The sequence below is a fragment of the Delphinus delphis genome, chromosome 9 (assembly GCF_949987515.2).
Source record: "Delphinus delphis chromosome 9, mDelDel1.2, whole genome shotgun sequence".
Lineage (NCBI taxonomy): Eukaryota > Metazoa > Chordata > Mammalia > Artiodactyla > Delphinidae > Delphinus > Delphinus delphis.
In genome coordinates, this window is record NC_082691.1 from 54055048 (window position 1) to 54077937 (window position 22890).

Genomic DNA, 22890 nt, shown 5'->3' on the forward strand with positions numbered 1-22890 from the left:
TACTCCTCCTGTAAAGATTTGTAACCTGAATCTGATTGTGAGAAAATGTCAGACCAAGACAAATTGAGGAACTTCTTACAAAATAATTGAACTGTAATGTTGAAAAGTGTCAAGGTCATGAAAGTCAGGAAAAGACGGAGGATCTCTTCCAGATTAAAAGAGAATGAAAACAAATGCACATGTGATTCTGAACTAGTTGCTTTGCTATAACAGACATTATTGAGATGAATGCCGACCCTTGACTGAGGTCTGAAGATTAGATGGTAGCAGCATGTCATTGTTACTTTTCTGATTTTGATTGTTGTTTTGTGGTTATGTAGGAGAATGTCCTTATTTTCAAGATAATACTAAAGATATTTAAAACTTCAAGAATTTAAAAATACATGAAAAAATTTACTAAAGTACTTAGGGTAGAATAGGAAATCAGGATGGCAGCTTATTCTCATATGGTTCAGGCAAAATCTCAATTCTATTTTCTTGCAGCTTTTCTATAATTTTTGATTGTTACAAAATAAAATATATTTTAATTGTACTGTATTCATAGGTATTATAATTAAAGCTAATGTTTATTAAATATTCCTCTAAGGGATTACCACATAGTAAGTTATTCAGTCTTTGTAGCCACCCTGTGAGAATTGGTACTATTATCATCCCTACTGTACAGAATAGGAAACCAAAGAAAGCACAGAGGAGTCAGATGACTTCCTCATATTTATATGGCGATAAGTGATGGAATTGTGTTTTGAACGAAGGCATTCTCATGGCTAAACCCTCACTTGTAACTACTAAGCTTCCCTGCCCCCTGGCAATTCAGACTTTGTTTCTATAATCATATCAGTCATCTAAATTTTTTTCTATAATTTGGGTCTGGGGAAATTCCCCTTGATCCGTACTTTTTATAACAGCTTTGTTTCCATTTATGAATCCCAACATTTCCTAAGCCAGAGCTTCCCAATCCATGTACCATGAATGGGTAACACATTCATTGAGGTAGTGATTCCTTAGCCCTGTGTAGACCAGGGCTAGTAGGACCAGGGGCAGCCATACCCTGATGGCCAGGCTCCTGTGGCCCCTGAGAAGTGGTGCAAACAGATCATTTGCTAGGAACACCATGATCTGGGATAGGGAAGCCTTTTTAGGATAGTATTCCTCTTTCCTTCAGCCTGTTACTTATTAGAGCCAAAGTTGCAAGAATTTTCTTCTGTCATTACCTAGGGAGGATATACCACACTATTAGTCTTGAGATCACATTAGGTTTTTTGGTTGCCCACATCAAACTCTTGACTTGGGATTGACATATTGTTGATTTAAATGTCTCTTTTTATCATTTAGGTGCTGCTAATCCACACCTCTACGATCTATTGTGGTGATATTTTTCCTATAGATGCAGGGCCTTCTATTTAACGGGTTACATTTATCTTATATTGGACTCAATATTCCAAGCTATTCTGATCTTTCTGAGTTCTGAAAGTGCACCAGTATCTTTGGTATTCTTCCATTTTGTATCACCTGAAAATTTACACATACATTCTTTGCCTTTATCCAATTTATTGCTTCATAAATTGAGTAATCCAGAGCCATAGATGCAGCCTTGAGCATGGCACTAGCTCAGCTACAGGGGTCTAGTTCCGCTGTAAGCCAATGCCCACTTATAGTGAAACAGCTAAGGGATAGAATGTGGATGGCCCTGGGTTTCTGGCATTGGCTAGTGCTTAGTAAGCAATGATTTGTTCTGTATTCACCACTTTGAAGATCTCAAAACACTCTCCCTCCTAGTTCTTCCCTTGACTTTTCTTTAAAACTCTCAGGATAAGGATATTCTTGTTACAAGTTTCTTTCCCCGGAACGTCGGTCAAATCAACTATCCATAACCTTTTAATGGGAGTTATTCTCAGTGGTACGAAGTGTTGTATCTACCTAAGGTGTCTCAAAGTGAGTTACTTTGTTCAGCTTACCCTCAATAGTACAGCTGAGTACAGTGTGACCTCTCTCATTGAACAAGCAGAAATCTATGGATTTAACGTCTCATGGTCTGCTTTACTATGAGGTCTGTTTTTCTTGCTCACTTGGGTGTACTGAGTTTACTGTGGATTTTCTCATATTCACTTAAACTTTATCTGGCAACATGTAGGGCTTTGGAAGGTGTGGCACAGAATTCCCACATTTAACCCTCAAATTGTCCACTTCTTTTTTTTTTTTTAATTTTATTTATTTATTTATTTATTTGGCTGCATTGGGTCTTCGTTGCTGCGCGCAGGCTTTCTCTAGTTGTGGCGAGCGGGGTCTACGCGTCGTTGTGGTGCACAGGCTTATCATTGCGATGGCTTCTCTTGTTGCAGAGCATGGGCTCTAGGCTCACAGGCTTCAGTATTTGTGGCACGTGGGCTTAGTAGTTGTGGCTCGCAGGCTCTAGAGCACAGACTCAGTAGTTGCTGTGCACGGGCTTAGTTGCTCTGTGGTATGTGGAATCTTGCCGGACCAGGGATCGAACCTGTGTCCCCTGCACTTTCAGCTGGATTCTTAACCACTGGAAGTCCCTCAAATTGCCCACTTCTTTAGGATTGGCCAAGGAGCAGTATTGTTGTAAGTGACCAAGTAGGCTCTAGGCCAGTGGCTGTGAGCTGACATGTTGGAATTGTAAGCGGAGGGGGGAGAAAATTGTTTAGCTTCAGTTTTCTATGCTTTATTATTATTTATCCTTATTGGTTTTTGTTGCAATGGTAAATGGGATTGTTTCCTTAATTTCTCTTTCTGATCTTTCATTGGTAGTGTATAAGAATGCAAGAGATTTCTGTGTATTAATTTTCTATCCTGCAACTTTACTAAATTCATTGATTAGCTCTAGTAGATTTCTGGTGACATCTTTAGGATTTTGTCATGTCATCTGCAAACAGTGACAGTCTTACTTCTTGTTTTTCAATTTGGATTCTTTTTATTTCTTCTCAGATTGTTGTGGCTAGGACTTCCAAAACTATGTTGAATGATAGTGGCGAGAGTGGACATCCTTGTCTTATTCCTGATCTTAGAGGAAATGCTTTCAGTTTTTCACCATTGAGAAGGATGTTTGCTGTGGGTCTGTAGTATATGGCCTGTATTATGTTGAGGCAGGTTCCCTCTATGCCCACTTTCTGGAGAGTTTTTATCATAAACATGTGTTGAATTTTGTCAAAAGCTCTTTCTGCATCTATTGAGATGATCATATGTTTTTGTTCTTGTTTTTGTTTTTTTTGCGGTACGCGGGCCTCTCACTGCCACGGCCCCTCCCGTTGCAGAGCACAGGCTCCGGATGCGCAGGCTCAGCGGCCATGGCTCACGGGCCCAGCCGCTCCGCGGCATGTGGGATCCTCCCGGACCGGGGCACAAACCCATGTCCCTTGCATCGGCAGGAGGACTCTCAAACACTGCACCACCAGGGAAGCCCGATCATATGGTTTTTATTCTTCAATTTGTTAATATGATGTATCACATTGATGGATTTCTGTATATTGAAGAATCCTTCAATATATACAAATTGAAGTGGGATAAATCACAGTTGATCATGGTGTGTGATCCTTTTAATGTGCTGTTGGATTCTGTTTGCTAGTATTTTGTTGAGGTTTTTTGCGTCTATGTTCATCAGTGATACTGGTCTGTAACTTCTTTTTTTGTAATATCTTTGTCTGATTTTGGTATCAGGGTGATGGGGGCCTCATAGAATGAGCTTGAGAATATTCCTCCCTCTACAATTTTTTGGAAGAGTTTGAGAAGGATAGGCGTTACCTCTTCTCTAAATGCTTGATAGAATTCGCCTGTGAAGCCATCTGGTCCTGGGCTTTTGTTTTTTGGAAGATTAATGTTATTAATATAATGATTTCATTCTCCCCCTGTAAATGTTTTATATGTCAGGGTGTTGCATAATACTATCTCAGACCTTGGCCTTTTCAAAGCAGAGGTAGAGTCAGTAAAGAGATTATTATAGGAAAGAGAAGCCAGTCATCAAGTTTATTTTCACTCGGCCAGGATATAAATACAGATCTCTGCAGTTGAAAGAATTGTTTCTATTGAGTTATCTGGCCCCTTTTATTATGGCAATTAATAAATTCTCAAGCTTATTTTAGATACCTATCTCCAGTGGGTACCTTATGGAACACTCACTTTCTGGGGCCTGGAAGGGGTACTGGCGGACGCAGAATAGAGTTCTGACTTTTTCAGTAGCCCTGTTGCCTATACATTTTATCTTCTCCACTTAAGAATCATACAGTGTGATACCATAGGCCCCAAACTCATCTTGAAGAACATCAGGTTTGCTTTTTTAAAGCTTAATTAGTAGACACGCTGACAGATTTTATTTTTTTAGTATTGGTGGTCAGTAAAACCTTTACTGTGGTTGGAACACATAGTGTTTTTGAACTTTTTGATATCTTTGATCTAAAGAATACTATTTCACATAATAAAATAATTACTCTTTCCTTTTTAAGAAGAATGCTATAATTGTAAGATATTCTATTTGGTTTGCTTTACAAATAGAAAGCATTTGCAAATAAATTAAAATCTAAACTAATCCAGTATCAGATAATTGGCAAATAGAAGTAACAGTGCAGCAAATGGCTCCTATAGCCAGAAGTTAATACAAAAATGATAAAGCAGTATTGCTTCTGTCAGGAAATCCAGTCAGCATTTATGTCATATCATTCCTATGGTCAAGTAATATTATAATTGTCTCTGGGTTAATAGAGAAGGAATTTCATAACAGCTTTGAAAAGTAATATATAATTGCCCAAAACAATTTTAGCAAAAGATTTTCTGTGCCATGATGACATTTAGTACATTTTGAACTGGCCTCATGAGATCAACACAAAGTTTCCTAGAAATGATGTCGTTTCATTCTCTTTGTATTGTCTTTAGGGGCATATGATACCATTGCTGTGTTCAACAGTTGATTGTATTTTTTAAGTGTGAAGAAATAATCTCTTCCTATTTCCACCCTTCAAGTGGGTCAGTGGCAAGACCCCTTTAAGTAGTCTTTGAAAATATTACTTGAATAGAACATTTGGATATTTCTAGTTTACATTAATATAATATACCAAGACATGAAAACAAATTTAACCACTGAGACAAATCTTATAATGTAGAGAGGGAGAGACAACCTTATAATGCAGTCAGGTGACACTGAGTACTTCAAAATATACCCCTGTTGGATTTAGCCAGGTTGCCTCTCTACAGTTTGTATTGTAAACTATATTGGGTACGTCTTCAACTTTTGTACAGTACACAGAAAGTAGTGAATTCAAACAGATAGGTTCATATTTGGTATTCTTTGTTTGTTGGACACTTATCAGAAACACTAAAATTCCCCCGTACCTCGTTAACTCAAAAATGACAAAATTGACTCTAATCATCTTTGCTTCTGTGGGCTGGATGATAATAGTAAGTAAATACTGTGCAGTTATTTACACTGCATTGACTTTCAAATTAGAGTGGAAGGGATGAAATATACCATTATCCAAATATAAAAAATGATCTAGTAGCATAATATAACTTTCTTTTAAAAATTATAATCTTTGCATCACCATAAAAATCCACTTCAAAGGTGCCATTATCTTTGAATCACCAGCCCGGTGCCGTCACAGATGATGAGAACAGAGCCAGCCTAATTGTCATTTTTCCTGCACAATGAGTTTATAAAACAATGGAACATAGTTCTTTCCGTTGCTCCTGCTGCAGGGCTCTGGTGTTTGGCAGTAAAGCCTGCACGCTGAGAGGGTTGGTAAGTCGATGTACTGCATCCACCAGATGTGACGCTTGTTGTGCTCGACTTTTCAGCCAAATCTGAAAGGTTATTCATAGGAAATTAGATAGTAAATGCAGATAGGATTTTTAATATTCCCGCTATCCACATTTTTCCAGTTGTATAAATGGGATGATAACTAAGCTTGGGAGGGATGAGCCCTTACTCATCATCATATAGAAAACTCTGAAAATAAGAGCGGAAGAAATCATTTCTGCCCTCTGAGCATCCCTGAGGAGAGTAAGGCGAGTGCAAATGGATTTGAAAATGGCTCTCGCTACCCCATGCTGGCAGCGTAATTGCTTTGATAGTACTCTTTCAGAACTGTCAGGCACAAGAATGAAATCTAGGAATTGTGCCCTATCTTCTCAAATTCCTAGTGTATTTTTTAACTGTGTTGCAGTCCAGGGAGAAGTAATCCAAAAGCCTGGTGGTGGCTGCAGGATCGACCTCCATCTTTGTTTTACACTTTGCCAATCCTTTCCTGCTCCAGTCCTGCATTAGTCCCCCATCATACTTAGATTTCTTTTTTGTTTGTTTATTTTATTTATTGTTTTATACAGCAGGTTCTTATTAGTCATCCATTTTATACACATCAGTGTATACACGTCAATCCCAATCTCCCAGTTCATCACACCACCACCACCCCTCTCCCCGCTTTCCCCCCTTGGTGTCCATACGTTTGTTCTCTATATCTGTGTCTCTGTTTCTGCCTTGCAAACCGGTTCATCTATACCATTTTTCTAGATTCCACATATATGTGATAATATATGATATTTGTCTTTCTCTTTCTGGCTTCCTTCACTCTGTATGACAGTCTCTAGGTCCATCCACGTCTCTACAAATGACCCAATTTCGTTCCTTTCTATGGCTGAGTAATATTCCATTGTATATATGTACCACATCTTCTTTATCCATTCGTCTGTCAATGGGCATTTAGGTTGCTTTCATGACCTGGCTATTGTAAATAGTGCTGCATGCATTGGGGTGCATGTGTTTTTCTGAATTATGGTTTTCTCTGGGTATATGCCTAGTAGTGGGATTGCTGGGTCATATGGTAATTCTATTTTTAGTTTTCTAAGGAACCTCCATACTGTTCTCCATAGTGGCTGTATCAGTTTACATTCCCACCAACAGTGCAAGAGGGTTCCCTTTTCTCCACACCCTCTCCAACATTTATTGTTTGTAGATTTTCTGATGATGCCCATTCTAACTGGTGTGAGGTGATACCTCATTGTACCTTTGATATGCATTTCTCTAAAAATTAGTGATGTTGAGCAGCTTTTCATGTGCCTCTTGGCCATCTCTATGTCTTCTTTGGAGAAATGTCTATTTAGGTCTTCTGCGCATTTTTTGATTGGGTTGTTTGTTTTTTTAATATTGAGCTGCCTGTGCTGTTTATATATTTTGGAGATTAATCCTTTGTCCAATTGATTCATTTGCAAATATTTTCTCCCATTCTGAGGGTTGTCTTTTCGTCCTGTTTATCATTTCCTTTGCTTGGCAAAAACTTTTAAGTTTCATCAGGTCCCATTTATTTATTTTTGTTTTTATTTCCATTACTCTAGGAGATGGGTCAAAAAAGATCTTGCTGTAATTTATGTCAAAAAGTGTTCTTCCTGTGTTTTCCTCCAGGAGTTTTATAGTGTCTGGCCTTACATTTAATCCATTTTGAGTTTATTTTTGTGTATGGTCTTAGGGAGGGTTCTAATTTCATTCTTTTACATGTAGCTGTCCAGTTTTCCCAGCACCACTTATTGAAGAGACTGTCTTTTTTCCCTTGTATACCTTAGATTTCTGATGGAAGTAGTGGGCAAACATTTTCCAGACTCAGCAAGACTATATCATGTAGTCCTTATCCACATTAACTATGTTGGGTTCTTAAAACGATACAGCCTTATTGAGTTCTACTGTCTCTCTTACAGGGTTCAGGGAAGTGTTGAATTATAATTTTAGTGTCAACTTTATTCTAACACAGTTTATGACGTTTTATAAACTTCTAAGTTATTATGTTCAACATCCATGGCTCTGTTATCTGAATGGTTGTATTCATGTACTGAATATATCCCATTGGATAGAACATTGTTCCTTTTAAGACCCTCTTCTTGAAATTCATTGTTATATATATTTTTTCCTTTTTCTTTATTTCCTTTTTTATTTTTTTGCCATTCTCATAGCCTATTTATTTCCCTTAACAAATTAAAGGTTTAGAAATGTAACCCAAATCCATTCTGGGGAAAGAGTGGTAGTTTGTTTTGCAGTATTCATTTTCCTTCTATTCTAAGGCAGTAGGAACCCCAATTTTTAGGTAGGTACATAATTGCCCAGAAAAAGGACTCTATTTCCCAGCCTTCTTTACATCTAGGTGTGAGCATGTGACTTAATGTTTATTAATGAGGTATAAGCAGAAGTGTTCTTTAGTAGTTTCTAGGACATTAATTAAAAAATAGTAAGGTTATGTCCTTTCTTCACTTGATATCTCTTCATTTATCCTGTTGCCTGGTAAGCAGATGTGAGTAGAATTAGCTGTTTGGAACCACATAGATTAGGTCCTAAGGGATGGTCAGCCATCGAACTTAAAGCAGCTTGGTTCCCTCCAGATTTGGGGAAATAAAGTACCACCTCAAGACTGTCTACCTCTAGTAGATTCCATGGTGGTGTCTGTATGACTTCTGAGCTCTGTACGGTAGAGGACTGAAATTGAAACTGGAATTGGGATATACCATGTTCTTCTTCTAGATAGAGAGAAAACAGTATTAGAAACAGGGGACCAGGATAGATAGAGATACAGAATGTGAAAACATTTTCTGGACCTGACTGGATTGTAGAAGGAAGATGTTCTGGTCTTGTTTTAGAAAGTAGTATGAGAAGATGACGAATTTCAAACACTTCATTTTATGGTTTGATCAGTTAGGCTACGAAAAGAGTTGTAGCACTTGTGGCATCCTAACATATATTTTATGCAATAAATAGTTAATCAAAATTTTCATTTGATGGAATGATTCTGTTTATTCTATTTTTCTTGATGACATTCTTCTTGGAAACGACCTCTACCATTCTAATTGCTTTTTAGATTGGCTGTACAACTGTAATCTGATATATTTTTTTAATGTACTATTACATTTGCACTTTTTTTTTTCCTGGTATCTCATGTCTTTACTTGAATAATACAAGAAAGAACACCTGAGAGGTAAACTTTTTTGATTCTTTTGATGTCTGAAAATATGTTCATTTTCTCTTTATACTAGATTCATAGTTTGCCTAAATATAGAATATATAATTATATGACCAAAATAATTTTTCCTCAAAATTCTGATACTATTTCACCATCGTATAATGTTCAATAAAGTTGAAAAGAAGGTTGTACTATTCTCATTTTGAATCCTTTGTAAATCATCTCTCTGTTCCCTTTCCTTTCTCCAGAAGTTTTACTATCTTCTTATCCTGACTATCCTTACATTTCATGATGAAGTTTCTACTTGGATTCATTCTTCATTTATTCTACTCAGTACTAGGTAATAGTTTTTACTTCCTTTATTATTTATTTTTTTTCCGAGTTCTTTCATTTATTGAAGTATAGTTGATTTACAGTAATAGTTTCTGATGTAAGGTATAATGATTCAGTATTTTTGCAGTTTGTACTCCATTAAAAGTTATCACAAGGTAATGGCTGTAATTCCTCATGTTATACAGTATATCCTTGTTGCTTATCTATTTTGTATACAGTTGTTTGTATCTCTTAATCCCATACACCTAAAGTGCCCCTCCCATTCCCATCTCCCCACTGGTTAACACTAGTTTGTCTCATATCTGTGAGTCCATTTCTGTTTTGCTGTGTATGTTCATTTGTATTATTTTTCAGATTCCACAAATAAGTGATATCATACAGTATCTGTCTTTATCTGACTTCCTGCACTAAGTATAGTATTCTCTAGGTTGATCCACTTTGCTGCAAATAGCAGAATTTCATTCTTTTTCATGGCTAAGTAATATTCCACTCTGTGTGTGTGTGTGTGTGTGTGTGTGTGTGTGTGTGTGTGTGTACACACATATATACACACAAACATAGCCCAAATCATTATCTGTTTGCCTGTTGATAGACACTTGGGTTGCTTCCCTACCTTGGCTATTGTAAATAGTGCTGCTATAAATATTGGGACTCATATATCTTTTCAGATTGGGGTTTTTGTTTTTTCCCGGGAGTGGAATTGCACTGGTGTATATTCTCACCAACAATGAACAATGGTTCCCTTTTCTCCACAGCCTTGCCTACATTTGTTATTGGTAGACTTTTTGATGTTAGCCATTCTGACTGGTGTGAGGTGATATCTCACTGTTTTCATCTGCATTTCTTTAGTAATTAGTGGTGTTGAGCATATTCTTATGTGCCTGTTAGCCATCTGTGTGTCTTCTTTGGAAAAATGTGTATTCAGGTCTTCTTCCCACTTTTTGATTTTTTTTTTTTATATATTTAGCTTTATGAGCTGTTTGTATATTTTGGATATTAACCACTTATTAGTCATAAAATTTGTAAATTATTTCTCCCATTCCATATGTTTTCTTTTTGTTTTGTCTGTGGTTTCCTTTGCAAAAGCTTTTAAGTTTAAATAGATCCCTTTTTTTTTTTCATTTTTGCTTTTTTTTGCCTAGGACACAGATCCAAAAAAAATACTGCTACAATTTGCATCAAAGAGTGTTCTCCCTATGTTCACTTCTAGGAGTTTCATGAATACCATCCTTATATTTCGGTCTTTAATCCATTTTGAGTTTATTTTTGTAAATGGTGTAAGGAAATGTTCTAAACTCATTCTTTTACATATAGCTGTCCAGTTTTCCCAGCACCACTTTTTGAAGAGACTCTTTCTCCGTTGTATATGGTTGCCTCCTTTGTCATAGATTAATTGACTGTAGATGCATAGGTTTATTTCTGGGCTCTCTATTCTGTTTCATTGATGTGTGTCTGTTTTTGTGCCAGGACCATGCTATTTTAATAACTACAGCTTTGTAGTATAGTCTGAAGTCTGAGCAGGGTATACTCCAGCTTTGTTCTTTTTTCTCAAGATTGCTTTGACAATTTGGGTTCTTCTGTAGTTCCATATTTATGTTCTCACCCTGTGAAAAATGTCCTGGGTATTTTGATAGGGATTACATTAAGTCTGTAGATTGCTTTGGGTAGTATGGCCATTTTAACAATATTAATCCTTTCAATCCAAAAGCAATGGAATATCTTTCCATTTTTTTGTATCATCTTCAGTTTCCTTTATCAATGTTTTATAGTTTTCAGAGTATAGGTCTTTCACCTCGTTGGTTAAGTTTACTCTTAGGTATCTTATTCTTTTTGATGCAATTCTAAATGGAATTTTTTTTTGTACTTTCTCTTTCTGATAGTTCATTATTAATGTAAAGAAATGAAATAGATTTCTGTATATTAATCTTGTATCCTGAAACTTTGCTGAGTTCATTTATTCTAATAGTTTTGCAGTGGAGACTTTACAGTTTTCTATATAAAGTATCATATCATTTGAAAATAGTGACAGTTTTACTTCTTGCCTTCCAATTTGGATGCCCTTTATTTTTATTTTTTCATGTCTGATTGCTATGGCTAGGACTTTCAATACTATGTTAAATAGAAGCAGTGAGAGTGGGCCCCCTTGTCTTGTTCCTGAATTTAGAAAAAAGGCTTTCAGCTTTTCACCATTAAGGATGATATTAGCTCTGGGTTTGTCATAAATGGCCCTTATTATGTTGAGATATGTTCTCTCTATACACACTTTGATGAGAGTTTTATCATGAGTAGGTGTTGAATTTTGTCAGATGGTTTTTCTGCGTCTATTGAGATAATCCTGTGATTTTTATCCTTCTTTTTGTTAATGTAGTTTATCACATTGATTGATTTGGGAGATTGGACCATCCTTGTGTCCCTGGAAGAAATCCAAATTGAGCATTGTGTATATGAGCCTTTTTTATATATTGTTGGATTTGGTTTGCTAATATTTGTTGAAGATTTTTGTATCTATAGTCATCAAAGATATTGCCTATAATTTTCTTTTTTGGTAGTGTCTTTGTCTGGTTTTGGTATCAGGGTGATGGTGGCCTCATAGAATGAATTTGGGAGTGTTCCATTAAATTTAATTTTTTGGAATAGTTTGAAAAGGATAGTTCTTCTTTATATGCTTGGTAGAATTCCCCTGTGAAGCCAAACAGTCTTGGATTTTGTTTGCTGGGAGTTAAAAAAAATTTTTTTTAATTAATTAATTTATTTATTTTTGCTGTGTTGGGTCTTCGTTTCTGTGTGAGGGCTTTCTCTAGTTGTGGCAAGTTGGGGCCACTCTTCATCGTGGTGCACGGGCCTCTCACTATCGCGGCCTCTCTTGCTGCAGAGCACAGGCTCCAGACACAAAGGCTCAGTAGTTGTGGCTACGGGCCTAGTTGCTCTGCGGCATGTGGGATCCTCCCAGACCAGGGCTTCAATCCGTGCCCCCTGCATTAGCAGGCAGACTGTCAACCACTGCGCCACCAGGGAAGCCCCTAAAAAAATTTTTTTAACAAATTCAGTTTCTCTGCTAGTGATTGGTCTATTCAAATTGTCTGTTTCTTCAGTTTGGGCAGTTTGTATGTTTCTAGAAATTTGTCTGTTTTGTCTAGGTTGTCCAATTTGTTGTTATATAACTGTAGTATTCTCTTATGATTTTTTGTATCTCTGTGGTATTAGTTGGTATGTCTCCTCTTTCATTTCTTACTTTGTTTATTTAGGGCCTCTCTATTTACTTCTTAGTGAGCCTGGCTAAAGGTTTGTCAATTTTGTTTATCTTTTCAAAAACCAGTTCTGGATTTCATTGATCTTCTCTATTTTTTTTTTTAATCTCTATATTAGTTATTTCCTGTTCTTTAATATTTCCTTCCTTTTGCTGACTTTAGCTTTCCTTGTTCTTCTTTTTCTAATTTCTTTAGGTGGTAGGTTAGGTTGTTTATTTGAGTTTTTTGTTGAGGAAGACTTGTATCACTGTAAACTTCCCTCTTACAACTGCTTTTGCTGCATCTCATAGATTTTGGAGCATTGTTTTTCCATCTTCATTTGTCTCAAGGTATTTTCTGATTTCATATTTGATTTCTTTATTGTTCCATTTGATTTTTAGTAGCATACTGTTCAGTATCTGTGTTTGTTCTTTTCCCATTTTTCTTTCTGAAATTGATTTCTAGTTTCATATCATTGTGGTTGGAAAAAATGTTTGATACAATTTCTATCCTCTTAAATTTGTTGAGACTTATTTTGTGGCCCAGCATGTGATCTATCCTGGAGAATGTTTCATGTGCACTTGAAAAGAATGTTTTCTGCTGTTTTTAGGCTGTAACGTCCTGTAAATATCTATTAAGTCCAACTGGTCTGGTGTATCATTTAAGACCACTATTTCCTAATGATTTTCTGTCTGGATTATCTGTCCACTGATATAAATGGGGTGTTAAAATCCCCAACTATTATGGTATTCTTGTAAATTTCTCTTTTTATATCTGTTAGCATTTGCTTTATATGTTTAGATGCTCCTTTATTGGGTGCATATATGTTAATGAGAGTAAAATCCTTGTATTGATCCCCTTATCATTATATCATGCCCTTCCTTGCTTTTCTTGTAGCCTTTGTTTTAGAGTCTACTTTGTCTGAAAGGAGTAATGCTATCCCTACTTTGTTGTTTTCATTTGCATGAAGTATCTTTTTCCATCCTTTTACTTTAAGCTTGTGTGTCTGTCTTTAGCTATGAATCGAATCTCTTGTAGGCAGCATTTTTAAGTGTCTGGTTTTTTAAGCCAATCAGCTTCAGTAGTTTTTAATCAAAAACTTAATGCTGCTCTTCACCTCTCAGAAAATCCCTTCTTTTTCCCTGATTATTTATACCTCTATTTCTCTCTCTCTCTCTCTCTTGCTTTTAAAAATAGCACTCCTATTAGATCTCCTGGATTGATCTCATAAAAATGTGTCTGATACTTATTTTCTCTTTTTGCTCAGTGATCTGAGAAAGTTCTGAAATTTTGTTATCCAGGTCAGTACTATTTTTCTCTATAATCCTATATACTCTTAGGTGTTTAAAGTGGTTTTCTGTTGCTTGATTTATTCTGGTTTCCTCTAGTGTGAGTTTAAAATTGTTCTATTTATCCTGGTCTCTCTCTTTCATGATGCTGTTTTTCTTCATTTATCCTGTGATTATACACAGTCGATTTGTATTTTAGAATAAAGGCATTTATTTGTTATTTCATGTGGGAAGTAGGTTATCAGGTCAACTGCCAGGCTTCTTTTTTGGGTGAGTAAAAATACAGTCAGCTATTAATCTGGAACACCCCTAAGTGACCAAAAAGACCTTTGTTTCTATATGCTGAGGACCAGTCTAACCCAGTTTTATCTAGGCAGTTAGTTCGGTTTCTTTAAAGATGAGCCCCATGTTATCAGACCTGGAATTAAATACCCGTTGCCCTTGGTTTGTATTCTGGGGAGTAGAGAGATAAGGAATTTTTGGTTCCTGATTTCTGCCTGCCTTAAAAGTTGTACAAAGAATGCCTCAACTCACAAATTTTATTGACTGTGCATCCTACATGCCTCCTAAAAATCGTTAACTTCTTTGAATCCTGCTGCTATTACCTTAAAATATCTTAAATTATCTACTCTTGTTTTGATTAATTCAACAGCCAGCTAGTGTCATTGACTAGTGTTTCCTCCTGTTCCAATATTGCAAATGTGATATTTCTAAAACCAAAATTTGATGATTAATTATTCATCCATTCATAAAATATTTATTGTGTTTATAATGTGAAAGCATTATTCTAGGCATTTGTTTATTCCCCTCAAGGAGCTTGCTTTCTAGTGATAATGTTGTGTGATGGTCAGATAATAAACAAGTAGACAAGAAAATATTCTATCTTACATGAGATGACTCAATGTTGCATGGACATCAGTTATTTTTATATATATTCTTATACAGTTCATGAAATTCTAAACAAAATCTTGAAGGTATTTTCTTACCTTACATTTATTTTCAAAGTTTATATGTGATTCTACAGCTTCCACCAAAATCAACATAGTGATCAATGGAAAAATAAAGGGTATAAACATACTAAATATTCTTATTTATTATAAGATAAAATCAGTATTTTAGATCAGTGACACGAAGTTATTTTTTTCTCTGTAAAATAAAAGCGCAATGTAGAACTATGAGTGTTCAGAGAAGAGATTGTGGGATGTACAGAAATGATAAGAGAGATGAACCGATGGACTTAAAGTAAGAAGAGGAATAAAAATTTGGAATGTCAGGGAAGTTAAAACCAAATCAGAATAAGCACAAGGAAAAATAGATAACATTGAAAACATAGTAAGAGGAATGAGAAACAAACAAAAGAAAATAAAAATGAGTTAAAAGGGGCTAGAGACAAAATGATAGGATTGGAATAGAGGCAAACAAGATTCAGTAGATGTGTAAGTGAAAACCCAAAGGGGAGAGAAATAATGGAATAGACAACTATTTAAGCAATTACAGAACAAACCAACCAATCAAACAAACAAACCAAAAAAACCTTTATAGAAATGAAATGAACTTGCATCCACAAAATGAAAATATACACTGCTTTTTTTTTTTTTTTTTTTGCGGTATGTGGGCCTCTCACTACTGTGGCCTCTCCTGTTGCGGAGCACAGGCCCTGGACGCGCAGGCTTAGCGGCCATGGCTCACAGGCCCAGCCACTCCGTGGCATGTGGGATCTTCCCAGACCGGGGCATGAACCTGTGTCCCCTACATCGACAGGCGGACTCTTAACCACTGCGCCATCAGGGAAGCCCTACACTGCTTTTTTGAAACTACGTATCTTTGTAAGTTTTCTAGACTTCAAATTTAAAAACATAGACATGAGTTTTATGCATTTTCCTTTTTTCACTTTCCAAGTTTTACATTGATTTTGTATTATTTTTAACTTTAGAAAAAAATGACTCTGGTAAACCGAGACAAATGAGAAAAAGCTTAGTAGCTCTAACATGGATCCAGAGAAGCTGTGTAAATGTGGTAAAGATTGGTCATAGACTCTGTACCTCTCAGTAGTTGATGCAGAAGAAAAATTATCATTGACAGTTGTTTTTAAAATGAAAAGTGTAATCCATTAGGAAAATGATTGGTTTTAGAGAGGATTTTGATACAGTATGAACACTATGTGGTGGAGATATCGTCTTCAACAATATTTGGATTGCCAGTAAAATGATATAAAGTGAAATATTGCTCTGTAACAGCATTTCTTTGATCAGCTCTCTGATGGCCTCCCTTAATCCAACGGCAAATAAGAGGACGTAGAGAAAGGATATTTATTTAACTAATAATTTTTCAAAATATTAACTCTTTCAACCACATTTTTTTAGGTATTTGGTAATAAGTTTGCAGGTTTTTGCTAACAAATATGTCTACTGTATATATTCCTTGTTTTTAATATACATTTACTTTGGCTGCCTTTGCTGAATCATCTGGCATCAATGTGTATAATGCTTGACTGGATCCAGGTAGTAGTCCATTCAGACTATCAGTTAATCTCCAATAATTTCTCTAAAACATGAGGTTAGTAACAATGGACCATTTCAGTTTTTACAGACTTTGATGATGTTTAAAATGTTTTGAATTCTTCTGGGAAAATGGCATATAAATGTAATTCAGGATAACTCTTATACTTGCCATCATCTAAATTTGATAGCCTTGGTACAGGTCTTAAATATACCCAGTCCTCACATGGGACTCACGCATTTTATTTTGTAAGCATTCTAAGTCTTTGCTGATATCCTTACAGTGGAATTTGATTGTCTGGATATACTTCCTCCATGTGTTTTACAGCATTTTCACTTATCCTTCCTAACAGACACTTTATACATTGCATGGCAGTGTATTATAGTCTTCTAGGGTTAGCTACGTGCTTTACATACCATTAAATGGTAAGGTTGTATGGGAAGCCCACTGGCATGAACTGTGGAGAGTCAGCAGTTTTGAACTTGGTAAGTCAAGGCTGTGTTTGAGGGCTCTGAGGAGACTAAATATTTTATTCACAGAGTAATTCAGTGTATGTCTGAGGTTTCATCCAAGAGTATGCCTATCAGGAAAATGCTGAATATATAGTATTAGCAAGAGGGAAGCAATTTTAGCTGCATGTATCTCTGCCAAAGTGAGTTGGCCAGCATCCTGTAAGAAACACGTTAAAAAAGGGAACAATGTAACTCTTCACCTAAAGCTAAAAGCTAAAGACTGTGAATTCCATATCTTTAAGTACACACTTTTTTCCAGATTACAGGGTGAGGAATGTTTAGCCATTCCAGTGATTGGATAGACTAGCTATCTAAAATAATTTTAAGTGCTTTCCAATAGCTCTGACTTCCAGGGCAAATCGTATTCATTTTGAAGTTTAAAACGTCTCTGTTTGCACCCACTTGAAAACTTTGGTTTGAAAATTTAATTACTTTTATATCTCTTATTAGCTAAACTACTAAAGAATTTGCCTGTACTATCTTAAAGTATATTAAGTAAGAAAATAATTATTCTTGTGTTCTCAAGTTCTTGTTACACATTTGGAGACAAGTATTCAATGTCTGTACTTTACAGAGGAGGAAGAAAAAGGGCCTAAAAACTCTTCTAAAATAAATACTAACTCCTACAAGCCTGAGGTTTTATTCATAGGTAGTTAAGTTTTTATCTGTGGGTTGAATCCAGGGCTCAGTCTCCACTTGGTTGCACTTTGGAATCCCTAGGGAGCTTTAAAATATCCTGCTGTCTGGATCCCAGACCCAGAGTTTCTGAATTAATTGTTCTGAGGTATGTTCTTGCCATTCAGTGAATGCTTAGAAGAGGAAGCTAAGATTCAGATTCTAGGTGACCCCTTCAACTCTCATAATGACACTCCTACTGTTTGTCATGACATACCCAACCCCGTGTTGTGCAGGGTCAAGAGAGAAGGGAAACCAAGAAAAATGTCTTTAACAGTTAAAGTGGGAAAGAGGTTTGTCACTCATATGAGCTTTTTCCAAAATAGCTTATTTAAACTGTTACAGAATCATAGCCTTTTACCCATGACTTAGTAGGAAACATGATATCAGTAAAATCTCTGAGGATTCTGTATACCAACAAAATTTGATTGACAATATACAAATCAATGTAATATTGGGAGATAATCCTCTGTGGATCTCTTCTGTGTCTGCATGTCTTGAAAGCAGAGGCACTGCCTGTCGTTTTTCAAGACTATGTTCTCCAGGATTTTTTATAGTGAGCAGCCTTGGAAGATAGAGTATCTCCCTCTGGAGCAAAGGGCAGGCATACTTACCATCCATTGTAGAAGATACAGGTTCCCCAAGCTCAAGATTTCTCTCCTATAATACAACACACAATATAATACAATGTACAGTATAATGCAATATAATATAATACGCAATCCACTCTGTATTCAGGCATTTCTCGGGGCCTTTCTGCATCATCCCTTTAGGACTTGGGACAAAAGGAAGTGGTACAGATATGCTGATGCTTATGTTTCTTGCTGTGCCATGAGTAATAAAAGTCCTTTGTCTCTGGCCCAGGAGTCTTATGTCTTCTTTAAGCAGCCATGAATGGTAGCTGTCTAGCTTATTCATTTCCTAGTAGGTAAAATCTCAAACCCTTCACAGTTCTTGCAGGTAACACTGGTGAAATATTTTTAATGACTTAAAAGATTGAGTTAGTGATTACGTCCAGTCATGGTGTCCTTAATGTATCAAGGCTATATAAAATGTTATAACCATGTAAAAAATCAGGGAATACTCTACTCCCTGAGCCCTTTTGGAGGCGTCTAGAGACAAAGAGCTTCATTTAACTAGGACATGACCTGGGAACTTGAGCAAAAAGGACTGGTGGTAATCATTCAGCTTATTTAAGTGGAGATCTAAAGATAAAACTAAGGTGAGGGCAAGTATTAAAGCCGGTATGTCAGTGCTATAGTTGTAATGAGTAGAAACATACAAGGAAAATTTTTGAGGTAAATAAAAGGATAAAGGGAAATGTATAATGGACTTATTGATTACTACTTAGTAAATACTAGTAAAAGGATATTACCCAAAGTTAGTTAACCCTAGCATTAGATGCCTAATTAGGAAAAGAGAGGACCTTAGGCATTATAAAATGTACAAGTATAAAGATAACTACTAGCGCAGTAATACAAACTTTACTAAATGAGAAAGAACAATAAAACGCAGAAAAAAAAGTAAATTAAAAACAGTAAATATAACAAAGTGCACACAGTAAATACAGCATAAAATAGGCCAAACAAATGAATTATATCAAATATAAATGGGTTTAACTCACTTATTAAAAGAGAAGGATTTTTAAAAATTTTTATTTTATATTGGAGTATAGTTGATTTACAATATGTGTTAGTCTCAGGTATACAGCAAAGTGATTTAGTTAGACACATACATGTATCTATTCCTTTTCAGATTCTTTTCCCATGAGTAGAGTTCCCTGTGGTACACAGTAGGTTCTTTTTTCTTTGTTTTATATGTAGCAGTGTGTATATGTTAATCCCATCCTCCTAGTTTATTCCTCCTCCCCCCACCAACATTCCCCTTGGATAACCATAAGTTTGTTTTCTAAGTCTGTGAGTCTGTTTCTGTTTTGTAACTAAATTCATTTGTATCATTTTTTAGATTCCACATGTAAGTAATATCGTGATATTTGTCTTTCTCTGTCTGACTTACTTCACTTGGTATGATAATCTCTAGGTTCATCCATGTAGCTGCAAATGGCATTATTTGATTCTTTTTTATGGCTGAGTAGTATTCCATTGTGTGTGTGTGTGTGTGTGTGTGTGTGTGTGTATACATATAATACATATATATATTACATATACCACATCTTTTTATGCATTCATCTGCTGTTGGACATTTAGGTTGTTTCCATGTCTTGGCTATTATAAATAGTGCTGTAGTGAACATTGGGGTGCATATTGGGGTGTATGAATCTTTTCAAAGTATGGTTTTCTCTGGATATGTGCCCAGGAGTGGGATTGCTGGATCATATGGTAGTTCTATTTTTAGTTTTTTAAGAAATCTCCATAGTGACTGCACTAATTTACATTCCCACCAACAGTGTAGGAGCATTCCCTAAAAGAGAAGGATTTTTATATTGACTCATAAAGCTCAGTTAAACACTAAAATAAAGTGATACAGGGTGGCTAAAAATTAAGTAATGGGCAAGGGTGTCGCAGGTAAATGCAAACAATAAGGAAGCAGGGGTTGTGATATTGATATCAGACAAAAGAGAAATCAGGCCGAAAGTAACAAATGAGAAAGAGAAGGAAACTGTATAAAGTAAGGGCTAAAAATCACACTCATGATCAAAGTGTATGGATATCTTTGCACCAAACAGACAGCAAAAACTTCATAATGGAAAAAAAAAATAGACTAGAATAAAGCAATAATAAGTAGACTTTAAGATAATAGTCTTGGTTTAACACCGTTCAAGTAGATAAAAATGGGTAAATATATAGAAGGTAAGAACAAGATCACCAGTAAGGTAAATATTATATAGATGTGCATCAAATGTCTTATGAGAACATGGAGGATTTATAAAAATTGACCACAGTAAATTCTGTATAACAGGAAAATTATAAATAGCATTTTCATATCATACTCCAATAACTAGAAGTTAATAACAAAACCAGAACACAGTCCTTTAACTTGAAAATTTTAAAGTTCTCTATTAAATGTAAATAAAAGGAAATAAAAGGTGAATTTTCAGAATTTCTAAATGAAAGCAGTAAAGAAAACCATATTTTAGAATCTATTGGTTACAGCTTAAAGCAGTGATCAGAGGAATATTATTCTAACTTATTTTGTCAATAAAAATGAAAGAATGACATACATAAGGTATATTCCTAACTCAAACAGCTTGAAAGCAAAAGAAATTTAAAGAACAGAATAAGTATAAAGACACACTGAGAAAACAAATATATTAAATAAAATGCTGGCTCTTCAAGAAAAATTCAATAATATGGCAAAGCCCTAACTAATAAAAATAAGGGGTGGGGTGGGGAGGGAACAGAAATATGCAAAATAAAGTATAAGGGGAAACATCTCTGAAAAAGAGGAAATTTCAAACGCTCTTTCAAAATATATTTGAGATTTTATATAAATAGTACAATTTACTAGGAAAATACAATCTCCAAAATTGACTTCAATTGAGATTGCCAGTTTAAACAGACCAAATGTCTATGGAATAAAGAAAGTCATAAACTATCCCACAAAAAGTTTTACAATAAGATGGTTTCATGGGGGAATTCAAGAAAACATCAAAAACTAGATGCAATTCTATTAAATTATTTCAGTAAATTGGAAAAAGAAAACTTTTAAATTATCCTTGAGACAAGTATAACACTGTTCCTAAACTGACAAAAAGTGTTCAAAAAATTAATACCAATGCAACAATTCTCAATAAAATACTAACAAAATCTAACAACACATTAGAAATAATACACCATGATGAACGGTGAAGCACTGGATGCTTTCCTCCTAAGACTGAAAACAACACAAGAATTTCCTCTCTCACCACTCCCATTCAACATCGTTCTGAAAGTCATAGTTACTGCAATAAGAGAAAGAAAAGAATACAAGATACACAGATTGGAAACAAGAAATAAAACTCTTTGCAGATGACAGATGGTTTATGTAGAAAATCCCAAATAATCTATTAAGAAAAACCTCATGAACTTGAAAGTGTAGCAAGACTAAAGGACCCAAAGTCAATATACAAAATCAATTGCTTCTTTACATACCAGGAATGAAAAATTGGAATTTGAAATTTAAAAGTACCATTTCCAACAGCACCAAAGAACCCCCACTTAGATATAACTCTAAGAAAATAGGTATACTATCTACACATTAAACATTACAAAACATTGATTAAAAAATCAAAGACGTTTTAAATAAATGGAGAGAGATAATAAGTTCACATTTTGGAAGATTCAGTATTGTTCGGATGTCAATTCTTCCCAACTTGATTTGTTGCTTGTGATTTTGGGTATCATACTAAGAAACCACTAACAAATCGAAGGTAATGATTTATCCTCATTTTTGCCTGTGAGTTTTACAATTTTAGATCTTATAGTTAATTCTGTAGTCCATTTGAGTGAATTTTTTTGTTTCTGGTGTGATGAAGGGGTTTAAGTTCATTCTTTTGTACTATATGGATTCCTGGTTGTCCCAGTGCCATTTGTTAAATAGCCTATTCTTTCTCTATTGAATTGTCTTAGCACCGTTGTCAAAAATCAATCGTAAGTGTAAACGTTGTTTTTTCTGGACTCAATTCTATTCCATCTGTGTCTGTCTTTAAGTGAGTACCACACTTACTGATTACTATAACCTGTAACTTTGTAGTAAATTTTGAAACTGGGAAGTGTAAGTCCTCCAAATTTGTTCTTTTTTAAAAAGAAAAACTTATTTTGCCTATTCTGGGTCTCCTCCAACTCCATATGAATTTTAAGATAAGCTTTCGATTTCTGCAAAAAAGTCAGGTAGAATTTTGATAGAGGAATTAAATTGAATCTGTAGCTCAATTTGGGGAGTATTGCCATCTTAACAAAATTAAGTCTTCCAATCCGTGAATACTAAATAAATGTCTTTACATTTCTTTAATTTTTTTTCCAATGATATTTTGAAGTTTTTATTGTAGAAGTTTATACTTCCTTGGTTAAATTTATTCCTAAATATTTTAGTCCTTTGTAAATGGAGTTGTTTCTTGATTTTAGATTGTTCATTGCTAGTGTATCAAAATACGACTGATCTTTGTGTATTGATCTTGTGTCCTTCAACCTTGCTAAACTTGTTTATTAGTTCAAATAGGTTTTTGTGGGGGTCTAAGGCTTTGAATGTTCCATCCTGTTATTCCTTCGTGTGTGTGTGTTTGTGGGTGTACGCGTGTGTAGACTCAATCCATTTGATTCAATTTTAGCTTTTTAGGTGTAAGGGTTAGATTGAAAAACTTATATCTCACACTGTCCTCTTCTGACTTATGATCTCATTTCTTCAGACAAAAGGAATAACCATCTATGCCTTGCCCATTCTCAAGGGCACTTCTGGCAATATTGCAGGGCCCTGG